General features: G+C 41.6%; 1 protein-coding gene across 19 annotated transcripts in view; it reads right to left on the bottom strand.

The window, feature by feature from the left end:
- Positions 1-12,313, bottom strand: part of LOC126483260 (longitudinals lacking protein, isoforms H/M/V-like) — a 454,209-nt gene that overhangs the window by 277,224 nt on the left and 164,672 nt on the right. The gene's annotated exons all lie outside the window — the stretch shown is intronic.

Genomic DNA, 12,313 nt, shown 5'->3' with positions numbered 1-12,313 from the left:
ATGTATACAGGATGGCCAGGAACAGTCTGAAAAGCTTGTAAGGGTGTTACTGGGTAGTTTGTGCTTAGAAATAATTGTTAAGAAAATAATTTGATATGTTGCACTGTTTCCGCAATAATTAGCATTGAAGCTAGCCAATCAGGCCATTTCCTTTTCAAATTCAAGCAGCCCGCCAGATACAATTAGTGTCAGTTGCTCTCATGGAGTAGGCGATATTACATGAGACTTCTCATCCTTTGGCTCATGTTTGATTATTATACCACCCCAAGACCAATTTTTTGCATAGTTCTCTTGTCTGGTTTTAGGAAACCAAGCAAAGAACACATTTGGTGACACTGTCTCTTGCAGGCCACTTGAACTTCAATGTGCAACCGCCTGAGTGGCTAACTTCAGTGCTAATTAACTCTGAATGATGCAACATATATAATTCTTTTCTTAACAATTTCTCAGCACAACCTACCCTGCAACACCCTTTTAAGCTTTTCAGACTGTTTTTGGTCACCCTGCATAAAGTGAATCACATATATGAAATACACATGTTGAAATATTTTTTGAGCAATCAGTGATAAAGTACCTCGACATGTGATACCAGACAACTTTTCCCAAAAATACTGCACCGAGCGAGGTGGCGCAGTGGTTAGACACTGGACTCGCATTCGGGAGGACGACGGTTCAATCCCGCGTCCGGCCATCCTGATTTAGGTTTTCCGTGATTTCCCTAAATCACTCCAGCCAAATGCCGGGATGGTTCCTCTGAAAGGGCACGGCCGACTTCCTTCCCCATCCTTCCCTAATCCGATGAGACCGATGACCACGCTGTCTGGTCTCCTTCCCCAAACCAACCAACCAACCCAAAAATACTCCATCTTACGTACAGACTGTACAAATTTTTTTGGGTGCCATTAGAGTGTCTAGACAACAGAAGAAACAAACTGTATCCTGCTTATGGAAGTAGTGCAAAAGGAACAGGCTTTGCTTCCCCCAAGCTGTGCAGCCACTATAAATACACTTTGTGCTTCATACTGAGCATCTATCCTCACTGTGGAAAACATGATTTATATTCTAGGAAGGTGTCATATGTAGAGCTTCTGATGAACCAGGAACTGCTTTATCATCCTAGCACAAACAGCCCAGATATGACTAAATGAAATGCAGCGGTTGATAACAGTTGCTACACTGTAGCAGTGGATGGACACAAAACACTTCTTGGCCCAACTCTTCCTACTTTTGGCTCTTTGCAATGAGGGAGTCATGCACTCTAAAAGTAGTTCACATACTGTACACACAAAGGCAAAGAATCATAAAAGACTTTATGCTATAATTGCATGGCTTGTTTTACATGTACACACAACACTACATTCGTCCTTTTTGAGCAATCAGTGATAATGTACCTCAACACGAGATACCAGACAACTTTTCCCAAAAATACCCTACCTTAAGCACAGACTGTAAAAATTTTCTTGGGTGCCATTAGAGAGTCCAGACAATGGAAGAAAAAACTGTACCCTGCATAAAGGCTACCATGAGGAAATGGAAGTAGTGCAAAGGAACTGGCTTTGCCTCCCTCAAGCTGTGCAGCCACTACAAATACACATTGTTCTTCATACTGAGCATCTAACCTCACTGTGGAAAACGTGATTTATATTCTATGAAGGTGTCATATGCAGAGCTTCCTATGTGTGCTCCCTGCCGCCGTTGGATAAGCAGCTGCAGCAGCAAGTCGTATACTCTTAGCTCACTTATTTGTTACATAGTTTAATTATTAATTTCTTTGCGTGTTTATGGTATTTGCATTGTTTAATTCATAAATTTTGGGCGTATTATAGTATTTGAGAGTTGTAGCATCGCGTTTTAATACCTGAATAGTGTAAAATCGCGTAGTCTCCTTCCGCCGCCGAGCAGTGTGTCAGCAGTACGCAAGTAGCAGCATTACTGCATTTACTAGGCAATCTTGTATTTTAATAACCATTTAAATTTTGTGTCAAATTGTTTGTGCTGTCTGTAGATTAGTTCAGACGTTCTTTGCACAACAATTTTTAGCATGGATAGGGACTGCAACTGCTGTGTTCGGATGCAGGCTGAGTTGACATCCCTTTGCTCCCAGCTTCACGCAGTGTTGGCTTCGGTCACACAGCTTGAGGCTGTTGCCAATGGGCATCACTGTGGGGGTCCGGATGGGGGTTTGTCGGGGACGGCCAGCTCGTCCCACGCATCCCCCGAACGGACTATGACTGTGGCTGCCCGGGATACTGCCCACACTGAGGCTGATCCCTCACCTGTGGTAGAGTGGGAGGTCATCTTGAGGTGTGGCAGGGGGCGAATGACATTCTGGAGGGCTGAACGGAAGGCCTCTCCAGTTTGTCTGATGAACCAGTTTCAGGCTCTGTCACAGGCTGATACTGACCTTCGGCCGGACATGGCTGCTTGTCCTGTTCCAGAGGTTGCCCCTCAGTCTGCAAGATCCGGGTGGTCGCAGAGGGTGGGCTTACTGGTAGTTGGGAGCTCCAACGTCAGGCGCGTAATGGGGCCCTTTAGGGATATGGCAGCAAGAGAGGGGAAGAAAACCAATGTGCACTCCATGTGCATACCGGGGGGAGTCATTCCAGATGTGGAAAGGGTCCTTCTGGATGCCATGAAGGGTACAGGGTGCACCCATCTGCACATCGTCGCTCATGTCGGCACCAATGATGTGTGTCGCTATGAATCGGAGGAAATCCTCTCTGGCTTCCGGCGGCTATCTGATTTGGTGAAGACTGCCAGTCTCGCTAGCGGGATGAAAGCAGAGCTCACCATCTGCAGCATCGTCGACAGGACTGACTGCGGACCTTTGGTACAGAGCCGAGTGGAGGGTCTGAATCAGAGGCTGAGATGGTTCTGCGACCGTGTGGGCTGCAGATTCCTCGACTTGCGCCATAGGGTGGTGGGGTTCCGGGTTCCGCTGGATAGGTCAGGAGTCCACTACACGCAGCAAGTGGCTACACGGGTAGCAGGGGTTGTGTGGCGTGGACTGGGCAGTTTTTTAGGTTAGATGGCCTCGGGCAAGTACAGAAAGGGTAGCAGCCTCAAAGGGTGCGGGGCAAAGTCAGGACATGCGGGGGCCAAGCAGCAATCGGTATTGTAATTGTAAACTGTCGAAGCTGCATTGGTAAAGTACCAGAACTTCAAGCACTGATAGAAAGCAACGAAGCTGAAATCGTTATAAATTCTGCCGAAATTTTTACAAAGGCACAGACGGTGTTTAGAAAGGATAGATTGCATGCAACCGGTGGTGGCGTGTTTCTCGCTGTTAGTAGTAGTTTATCCTGTAGTGAAGCAGAAGTGGATAGTTCCTGTGAATTATTATGGGTGGAGGTTACACTCAACAACTGAGCTAGGTTAATAGTTGGCTCCTTTTACCGACCTCCCGACTCAGCAGCATTAGTGGCAGAACAACTGGAGAGAAAATCTGGAATACATTTCACATAAATTTTCTCAGCATGTTATAGTCTTAGGTGGAGATTTCAATTTACCAGATATAGACTGGGACACTCAGATGTTTAGGACGGGTGGTAGAGACAGAGCATCGAGTGACATTATACTGAGTGCACTATCTGAAAAATACCTCGAGCAATTAAACAGAGAACCAACTCGTGGAGATAACATCTTGGACCTACTGATAACAAACAGACCCGAACTTTTCGACTCTGTAAGTGCAGAACAGGGAATCAGTGATCATAAGGCCGTTGCAGCATCCGTGAATGTGGAAGTTAATAGGAATATAAAAAAAGGGAGGAAGGTTTATCTGTTTAGCAAGAGTAATAGAAGGCAGATTTCAGACTAGCTAACAGATCAAAACAAAAATTTCTGTTCCAACACTGACAATGTTGAGTGTTTATGGAAAAAATTCAAGGCAATCGTAAAATACGTTTTAGACAGGTATGTGCCGAGTAAAACTGTGAGGGACGGGAAAAACCCACTGTGGTTCAATAACAAAGTTAGGAATCTACTGTGAAAGCAAAGAGAGCTTCACTCCAAGTGTAAACGCAGCCAAAACCACGCAGCCAAAACCTCTCAGACAAACAGAAGCTAAACGATGTCAAAGTTAGCGTAAGGAGGGCTACGCGTGAAGCGTTAAGTGAATTCGGAAGTAAAATTCTATGAACCGACTTGACAGAAAATCCTAGGAAGTTCTGCTCTTATGTTAAATCAGTAAGTGGCTCGAAACAGCATATCCAGATACTCTGGGATGATGATGGCATTGAAACAGAGGATGACACGCATAAAGCTGAAATACTAAACACCTTTTTCCAAAGCTGTTTCACAGAGGAAGACCGCACTGCAGTTCCTTCTCTAAATCCTCGCACAAACGAAAAAATGGCTGACATCGAAATAAGTGTCCAAGGAATAGAAAAGCAACTGGAATCACTCAACAGAGGAAAGTCCACTGGACCTGATGGGATACCAATTCGATTCTACAAAGAGTATGCGAAAGATCTTGCCCCCTTTCTAACAGCCGTGTACCGCAAGTATCTAGAGGAACGGAAGGTTCCAAATGATTGGAAAAGAGCACAGGTAGTCCCAGTCTTCAAGAAGGGTTGTCAAGCAGATGCGCAAAACTATAGACCTATACCTCTGACGTCGATCTGTTGTAGAATTTTAGAACATGTTTTTTGCTTGCGTATCATGTTGTTTTTGGAAATCCAGAATCTACTCTGTAGGAATCAACATGGATTCCGGAAACAGCAATCATGTGAGACCCAACTCGCTTTATTTGTTCATGAGACCCAGAAAATATTAGATACAGGCACCCAGGTAGATGCTATTTTCCTTGACTTCCGGAAGGCGTTCGATACAGTTCCGCACTGTCGCCTGATAAACAAAGTAAGAGCCTACGGAATATCAGACCAGCTGTGTGGCTGGATTGAAGAGTTTTTAGCAAACAGAACACAGCATGTTGTTATCAATGGAGAGACGTCTACAGACGTTAAAGTAACCTCTGGCGTGCCACAGGGGAGTGTTATGGGACCATTGCTTTTTACAAGATATATACATGACCTAGTAGATAGTGTCGGAAGTTCCATGCGGCTTTTTGCGGATGATGCTGTAGTATACAGAGAAGTTGCAGCATTAGAAAATTGTAGCGAAATGCAGGAAGATCTGCAGCAGATAGGCACTTGGTGCAGGGAGTGGCAACTGACCCTTAACATAGACAAATGTAATGTATTGCGAATACATAGAAAGGAGGATCCTTTATTGTATGATTATATGATAGCGGAACAAACACTGGTAGCAGTTACTTCTGTAAAATATCTGGGAGTATGCGTGCGGAACGATTTGAAGTGGAATGATCGTATGAAATTAATTGTTGGTAAGGCGGGTACCAGGTTGAGATTCATTGGGAGAGTCCTTAGAAAATGTAGTCCATCAACAAAGGAGGTGGCTTACAAAACACTCGTTCGACCTATACTTGAGTATTGCTCATCAGTGTGGGATCCGTACCAGATTGGGTTGACGGAGGAGATAGAGAAGATCCAAAGAAGAGCGGCGTGTTTCGTCACAGGGTTATTTGGTAACCGTGATAGCGTTACGGAGATGTTTATCAAACTCAAGTGGTAGACTCTGCCGCTCTGCATCGCGGTGTAGCTTGCTCGCCAGGTTTCGAGAGGGTGCATTTCTGGATGAGGTATCGAATGTATTGCTTCCCCCTACTTATACCTCCCGCGGAGATCACGAATGTAAAATTAGAGAGATTCGAGCATGCACGGAGGCTTTCAGACAGTCGTTCTTCCCGCGAACCATACGCGACTGGAACAGAAAAGGGAGGTAATGACAGTGGCACATAAAGTGCCCTCCGCCACACACTGTTGGGTGGCTTGCGGAGTATAAATGTAGACGTAGATGTAGATGTAGAAACAGAAACTGCTTTACCATTCTAGCACAAACAGCCCAGATACGACTAAATGAAACACAGCAATTGATAATAGTCACTACACTGCAGTAGTGGACGGACACAAAACACTTCTTGCCCAAACTCTTCCTATTTTTAGCTCTTTGCAATGAGGGAGCTGTGCACTCTAGAAGTAGCTCACATACACACTAAGGCAAAGAATCGTAAATGGTTTATGCTATAATTGCACAGCTTCTTTTACATGTACACACAACACTACATTTGTTCTTGAAAACCACACATACCTTCACGATTCCCACAATATCGATTGGGAAGAAGTGAGAAAGACAGTTCTGAATTTAAATGGTCAAAAGAAGGGTAAATTTCGAAATGCTGGTGATTACGAAGTTGGCTACAAGGAATAGTCTTTACAACATCGATGGACGTTCACGGATTTTTTTCCAAGAGGTGGTAATAATCTAAAATTACTAATATTTGATACATCTGAAATTGTGTTGTGCCTCAAGAGTTAAATTTCACAAAAACTATTGATAATTATCTACTAAGTTTTTGTGGATAAGCTTAATACCTAAGCATATATCAATAGTTTATACAAAGTGCATCCTTTTATGTTATTCATATCAAAAGCGGCAATTTGTTTTGATTTAATGACATGAAATTATATCACCATATGATTAAATCCCGACCACTAAAAATTATAAATCTGAAACAGAAAAAAAGACAAAATGGTTCACAAAACAATAGCCAACAAGAAAGTCACTTTGCTTATTCAACTTTGATGTCCTCTACAACACTTTGTTTATTTACAAAGCTTTACACCTTAATGTATTTATTGCGTTATTTCCATGCTTTCTAATTTTAAAATGTGGCTACCACAACTTGAACTGAACAAAATGTGTTTTTGAAGCACTGGATGAGTCACTGGTGTGTTTAACTCTATTGGTTCCTTGTGTATGTCGTGTTGGTAATCCACATGGTAGGGTACTGGACTGGTGCCTTTCTGTAGCTTGATGTGGGCTGTATGAAAGGAAGGAAGGAATATTAGCATTTAACACCTTGTCAGTTTTGAGGTCATTAGCGACAGATGAGAAGCTCAGGCTGTTTCAAGGATGGGGAAGAAAATCGGCCATGCTCTTTGAAATAGAGTAATACTGGGATTTGGCTGGAGCGATTTAGGGAAATTACAGCTGTATGAGTAAGAGAGAGACAGAACATTAATGATTCTTTTTCATCAAAGATTAACTTCTCATAGCTGAGTTTACAGTAGTGTTTAACATTTGTATACTATATCATGGTTGCCTTTTGCTTGTAAGATTTTTATTTGTAAAACCCGCTATTGCAATTTCAGCCATGTGACCATAATCAAATGGAAATAACTGTGCTTTAGCACATGTCAAAACTTAGAAATCATCTGACATATATACATATCACCATCACATCCGTAAGTTGGGTCATTAACATTGCTGTTCTCAGCATCTATTACATTAATCACATCAAACAGTTACTCATGTCCACTGTATTCATGATAGTGTCATGATTAAAGAGTAAATTAGCAATGATTTGATGTGATTCAAGTAAAAGGTGTTAACAATGGTAAAATTAAAGATCCAACTTACAGATGTGATGATGATAGATGTATAAGAAGATGACTTTTAGGTACTGAGGTGTGCTAAAGCACAAGTATTTCCAGCTTATCATGACCACACAGCTAAAATTGCAGTATTGAGCTGTACAAATAAATAATTTAACAGTCAAATAGGGACCGTGATGTCATTTACAATGTTTCAACACTGTTCTGTGAAGATATGCAACCATCTTGACCACAGTATAGAACCATAAACAATGCCACACTAAGAAATTAGCAAATTTTCTAGTGAAGAGTGTTACAACTAAAAAAAACCAATAAATACATACTGGTTGCTGGAGCTGTGGATGCTCCCACCATGTTCATCAACATTAAATCTGAAATCTAGTGAAGTGCCAGACATCCATTGCGAGAAAAGTGTGACAGTTTCTAAATGAATGGGAAGTTTATATTCCAGATTTCAGGAGGGTGCTGCGGCCGCTCATGACCCCCCCCCCCCCCAAATCCCCCTTGCAGATGTCTATGTTTTCGTAATTGTTGAGGTGTGGACAAAATTGCTCACAATGGCTGCAGGAAATGGTAAGAAATATTTACACCTTTTGGAACATTCAGTGATTTTTTCATAAGAAATATGGATAATTGCCATGAAACCTGAGTAAATATCCTTAATTTTTTCCACAGATCACATTCCCCAAATACTGTTTCATTTTAATTTTGTTTTTACCTCTTTGCTGACCAATATTGTCTCAGGATACCAATTATTATTTGTATAATTGACATAAACAAGCACAAGCATTAATCAGCATGGAAGATGTGCCATATCTTGAATACAGAAATGTCAAGTCAACTTAAGCTGAATCACTTCAACAACAGTGCTCTGCCATTTTTGGAAAGCAGTAGTTTGATGAGTTTGTATACTTGCAACAAAATCCATGTGGTGGTGATGATGTTGGTTTGTGGGCCACTCAACATCTTGGTCATCAGCACGCGTACAAGTTCCAATCTTTCCGTTCCAGTCTTGCCACTACCTGAATGATGATGAGATGATGAGGACAACACAAATACCCAGTCCCTGGGCGGACAAAATCTCCAACCAGGTCGGGAATCCAACCCAGGACCGCGTGATCCAGAGGCAGCAACGCTAGCCACTAGACCATGAGCTACAGACAAATCCACATGGTGGCAGCCAGACTTAATGTTTGTACAATAGCGTGGTTCCTGGATAGCAGACATAAAATCTAGTTTGTGAGTTTACTTCTACTGATGAGAAATGTAACTACTGCTATGTGAAGATGGGGTCACTCAGTTCACACATGACGACGACTTCTAGTTTAGGTCGCCCGACATGGCAGTTATCAGCACTCACACTAAAAATTTCAGAGAACAATAGGGTTAAAATGTTTATAACTTGGAAATTGAGTCCATATAGTTTTTGTTAAAAACTCATTCTCTGTTAAAAACTCATTCACTCACTCCCATACATTCTCCTATAAGGGCACCCTTCATACATATATGCATACATTCACTTGCACACACAACCTAAAAATGCCAATTTGTCATTTTCTCAAAATATTGTTAAGACAAGACAGACCTAAATTAATAAGACAGCATATTCAGATCTGCTGATTACTTGCATAATGGATGAGCCAATCATCCCGAGAACACAGTAAACTCTCCTACTTAATGATTAGGTAGAAGGTCTGAAACAACAGAACCTTAAAATATTTACTACATTCAACAGTGTGTCATCTAAAATGTAGAGGATATCAGCCATGCTGCACACTGGTGTGTCCTCTCAACAGAGAATGTACCAATACATCATAGGATAATAGCATATCTGGAAGTGTGTTAACATTGCTTCCTCTCACTTCAATGAACAGAAGAAAGAACACTGTGGTTGTTTGCATGATCGATATCAGGCTGTTATTCTTTACTTTCAGCCACTCTTCCTTGGATTGAAGCATGATTTTGTATCTCAGTAGTAAGACAACGGTACACAGGGGTATGGCACATTTGTCTACATTTGGTCCTTTGCAGACGTCCTTAGTTGCTTAATTTGTGGTCTCACTTCCCTGAATTACCCGCTTTCCCCAGCGCTCATTAGAATGGTATCTGCTTCCCCTGCTTCTGCAGCCATAGAAAGGAATCATGGGTGGTCTGTACTCACTTGTCTGCAAGTTAAAATAGCTGAATAAATAGACGGCACTTACAGAATTGGAGATGATGACAAATTTCATAGTTTGAATACGTCTCATCTGCTACAGCACCCCAGATGCCACAGACCCAAGCTTAACAGTGTGAGGGAAGGGTGTATAAGACAATGCCCAGCAGCAGGCAACTCAGTCATAAGAACCACCTAAAGCTGGCAAGCAGTCAGCTTGTTGAAATGCTCCACCATTTGGATAGACCACCCAGATGAACAGCAGGAAAATTTCGAAATCATGGAACCCTAAAATCACATATCAGAACTAGTAAAGTTTTCTACCACTCGTATATTACATGGGAATCATAATGGGTTCCACAAAAATAAATCCACTATTTCATCGGTGCAAGAACAAGCTTTTAACAGGGAAGCCTGAGCAACTGAGATATTTTTTATTTAGTAAATCGTGAGATACTTATGGCAAAGCAAGTTCTGTTCATTGAGAGACAACACAAACAAACTGACTAAGGCCTTACCTGACTGACAGATACTGAGCAGCAGAAACATCAGTTGAAAGGAGTAATAAACACTTCTCAGACATTGAGAAGATCCATCATGTTGTGCCAGAAGGAAGTGAACTGGGCCCGCTACCCTTCCTGGTGTATATTAATGACCTTGCTGACAATATCAACAAGAAATATGTCCTATTTGCAGATGACTCGTATATTTTAAGCACAGGGGAAAAATGTGGATCTGTTTTAAGGTACTGGAAGAGTTCTAAGCCAAGTACATAAATGGTTTGACAATAACAAACTGACATAAAAAAAGCAAATATGCTGTTTTACTGCCAAAAACCAATGACTAAAAAGCTGAGCAAGTGGCAAATATAAAACTTTTTGATTTCCATATTGCTGGAAAATTAACTTGGACAGAAAACATCAGCAGAAAACGTCATTCATTAAATTCAATTTGCTGTGTGGTACGGAAAAGGTCCAAATTGTTGGTATAAAGTTCTCAAATTATGTAAATTGTATGTTAACATATACACTGTGTCTTCTCAGGGCATAAAATTGTTAAGTAAAACTTTTATAAATGGTTCCTTGAAAGCAGAACAAAAGAGCTCTGCAAGACCTGCTCCAAGGCTCTTTCATCGCTGATAATGAAAGAGTGAGCTAGGAACAGATAGTACTTGCCACTAGGTGTGGAGTGCATTGGAATAGCTGTCAATCAGACAACATTCACAGTAAAAGACGTCGCCATGAACGGCAGCAAGCTAAGTGCCATCTCGTAAAAGTTTCAGGCAGCATTACTGTTAGCTAGGTACACAGGAACACACTGGATTGTTGAATCTGACACAATCATAGTTAATATGTTGGCAATTTGTAAGGAATATAAACATTATGAAAAGGACAGTTGCTATTCACCTTATAGCTGCGATGCTGAGTTGCAGATAGGTACAACAAAAAGACTGTTGGAAATAGGGAACACACACGTGTGTGTGTGTGTTTGTGTGTGTGTGTGCACATGTGTGTGTGTTATTTTTGACAAAGGCCTCATTGGCTGAAAGTTCACTTTCTGACAATCTTTTTGTTGTGCCTATCTGCAACTCAGCATCTCCACTATATGGAGAGTTGCAACTATTCCTTTCATAATATTGTTAAATTCCATCCTGGATTTTCCATCGTTTACACAAACTCTCTGGCAGATTAAAGCATCATGTCGGACAGGGACTTGAACTTGGAATCTTTGTGTTTCACAAGCAAGTACTCTAAAACCGAGATATCCAAGCATGACTCATGTCTGTAGTGAGCTGGTGACCATATTGTTTTGAAGTAATTAATTTTCTTTTAATATTTTGTAAATACTGAACACTTCTGCCATTTTGGGCTAATCATGATTTGTACAACATTTATCCACATTACCAAGTATTTTTAACTGAACTGAACAGGAGAGGAGAGATCCATTTTTGGGAGTAGATGTACAATTCCTCATGTCATGCAGTTCTACTTCAGAATTGGTTGCCTTCATTTCTCAACAGTTAGGCTTACAATCACATGGTCATTGTGACTGAACCGGCTGGCATGTGAAACTGTCACAGTATGTGAACTTTAATTAAAATAGCCATAATTTGTAAAAAAAATAATTGTACTGCTAAAGTCATGTTTCTTATTCTGTATTTAGTTATGTATATACATGAACTAGTGAACCTGACAATGTTTTGGAATTGCTAAATATGTATAGGAATTGGATATATGTACTAATGTCCTCTTCTCCCCCCCTTTTTGTCAATCTCCTCCTTCAGCCTCACCCTCTGTCCATTACTTCCTCCCCTCTCTCTATCCATCTTCTCCTTCCCATCCCCCCACTCTCCATCACTCCTTTTTCTGCCCATGTCCTCCCCTCCCTGTCCATTTCCTCTCTCCCTCCCTGTCCATTTCCTCTCTCCCTCCCTGTCCATCTTCTCTCTCCCTCCCTGTCCATCTTCTCTCCCCCCTCCCCCCTCCTCTCTCTCTCTCTCTCTCTCTCTCTCTCTCTCTCTCTCTCTCTCTGATGTTGAGCCTTGCATACAGGCACTCCAAACAAAAGTTTGATTAGGAATTGAAATCACATCAAACAAATGGGACATTGGTTGGGATCATTGGTGTACTGAGTATGAGAGAGACCTCTCCGGCTGATGGTCTGTCAGGATAGTAGCTTC

The sequence above is a fragment of the Schistocerca serialis genome, chromosome 1 (genome assembly GCF_023864345.2).
Source record: "Schistocerca serialis cubense isolate TAMUIC-IGC-003099 chromosome 1, iqSchSeri2.2, whole genome shotgun sequence".
NCBI classification, from domain to species: domain Eukaryota; kingdom Metazoa; phylum Arthropoda; class Insecta; order Orthoptera; family Acrididae; genus Schistocerca; species Schistocerca serialis.
Note: the sequence above shows the minus strand (reverse complement) of the source record. Positions and strands in the feature narration are given on the sequence as shown.